Genomic DNA, 2500 nt, shown 5'->3' on the forward strand with positions numbered 1-2500 from the left:
TGTAGACGGCAATACACACAGGTCCACGTCGTGTAGGACGAATATAACAAGTGAGGTCCCTGCCAGCCAACTGATTATATGAGACCACATACCGGAGACATGTAATCAGAAGAGGTTAAGTGGCGTTAGTAAAGGGGAATATGGTTTTAAGAGTTAGTCGAGGAAGAGAGAATGAAGAGATAAAAAGCATTTAGTAAGGGTAAAAAAAGCGGGGGAGTGTGTAAGAGAACGTTAAAAAGCAAGATTATGACAAGGAAAGGCTTGAAGAAGAGGAAGGAGAAGTAGGCATCCAGAGGGTGCTCGGAAGACCCGATTCGCATCGCCCCTCACTCGCTCTCACTCCACCGAGTGGCTCTGAGCGCGGAGGGCCCGAAGCGAGAAGAAATTTTGCGTCGAAGACAAAAGCGATGAGAGAATACGAGAATGGGTGGGTGAAGGGGGGTGGGTGGGGGGGGGGAGACCGAGAAAGAAAAGGTTCTTTTGTCTCTCTCTCTCTCTCTAGCAGCTTTGATGGCGAAGATTATGTCGGTCACGATATAAGTACATGTTTCATGTGAATGAACGAAACGACATCAAGAGATACAATTTGTAGACACTTCTAGAGGCATTCATTACTTACTTTGTCTATTGATCTATATCCTGTTTCTTTGTTGCGTCTATGTGCATTTGATAAACATCATATTTCAAATCTATGGATAGATTCATGGTTAATCGTGAACCATAGTATGCTTTATGTATTAGAAAGGTGGATAATCCCAATATCTCTTTCTTCCTTTCCTTACTTCTGTGTCTCTGCCTCACCTTTTGCTAATCATTTGTGTCTAAATTTACATTTTCAGTCATGTCATGTCTCGTTATGCTTGTTCAGCATATGTACAGAAAAATAACTGAAAGTGGGGGTTTTTTAACAAACCCGTAGACCTTTAATATCACTAAAGTTTGACAATAACCGCGTGGAATGTACGGACAATGAATACTCAAACAAAGTTACTATGCTAATGTACGGCGAGCGAGCGAGCGAATGGATTGTGTAATCAAGAGAGAAAAAAAGAATGAGAGGGGTGAGAAGCTGCTAGAGAGAAAAAACGAATGACCGGAAATAGCTGTGGTATCGTCGCGTAGCCCTGCACAATGACTTGTGGAAGTAATTCATCAGGGAAACTACTCTCCCCCTGCCATCTTCTCCCTCCGAGCGTCTCTCCTCTCTTTCCATCACATTTACCTCTCATTCAGTAATGCATTGTTTATTATCCGCTTATCCCCCCCATTCCCATCCCTCCCAAGAATTTTATTTGCTTTCGTGTCAAGATTTTTTTTCTATTAATCCTAACTAACTGACTTTACCCGCCCTATACGGGAAAGTTAAGTTAACACAGCCAATATTATATAACAGAACAAGGATGTGTATCTTTACACATTATTACATACTTACTTTACTGCTATATGTTACTTAGTAATATTGTTAATTTCATCACTAATCTAACTGAGAAGAGAGAGAGAGAGAGAGAGAGAGAGAGAGAGAGAGAGAGAGAGAGAGAGAGAGAGAGGAAGAGAGAAGAGGGAGGGAGAAGAGAGAGAGAGAGAGAGAGAGAGAGAGAGAGAGAGAGAGAGAGAGAGAGAGAGAGAGAGAGAGAGAAAGAGAGAGAGGGAGAGAGAGATAGGGAAGGGGGGGGAGAGAGAGACAGAGAAAAAGAGAGAGAGAGAGAGAACGAGAAGAAACGAATGCATAAACTGACTGTCAAGCGCACACAGAAGACGTCAGCAGCGTCGACGAGGTCGGACGAATAAACAAGTGAGGTCACATCCAGCACTGATATATTGAGACACAACCGGAGGACATGTCAACTGGGGAAGGAGGGTAGGGTGTCGAAAGAAAAGGGGAGAAAGGTGTTTAAAGATGAAAGGACGATGGTTAGGAGAGAAAGTAAGAGAAGAAAAAGCAGTTAAGTAAGTGTAAGAAAAGCGTGTGAGTGTGAAAGGAGAACTGATAAAAAGCAAGATTATGACAAGGAAAGGCTTGAAGAAGAGGAAGGAGAAGTAGGCATCCAGAGGGTGCTCGGAAGACCCGATTCGCATCGCTCCTCACCCGCCCTCACTCCACCGAGTGGCTCTGAGCACGGAGGGCCCGAAGCGAGAAGAAATTTTGCGTCGAAGACAAAAGCGATGAGAGAATACGAGAATGGGTGGGTGAAGGGGGGTGGGGGGGGAGACCGAGAAAGAAAAGGTTCTTTTGTCTCTCTCTCTCTCTCTAGCAGCTTTGATGGCGAAGATTATGTCGGTCACGATATAAGTACATGTTTCATGTGAATGAACGAAACGACATCAAGGAAACATTTGTGACATTCTCGAGGCGTACATTTACTACTTTGATTATTGATCTGTATCAGTTTTCTTTTTAGTCTATGTGCATTTGATAAACATCATATTTCAAATCTATGGATAGATTCATGGTTAATCGTGAACCATAGTATGCTTTATGTATTAGAAAGGTGCATAATCC

At 43.0% G+C, this 2500-nt stretch overlaps 1 protein-coding gene across 1 annotated transcript in view; it reads left to right on the plus strand.

The window, feature by feature from the left end:
- The window catches only part of LOC122256307 (transient receptor potential-gamma protein), a gene marked incomplete in the record, with an annotated part of 481956 nt that overhangs the window by 326247 nt on the left and 153209 nt on the right, over positions 1–2500 (plus strand).

Source organism: Penaeus japonicus, unplaced genomic scaffold (genome assembly GCF_977035675.1).
Source record: "Penaeus japonicus unplaced genomic scaffold, GWHDUDI00000001_assembly GWHDUDI00000039, whole genome shotgun sequence".
NCBI classification, from domain to species: Eukaryota; Metazoa; Arthropoda; class Malacostraca; order Decapoda; family Penaeidae; genus Penaeus; species Penaeus japonicus.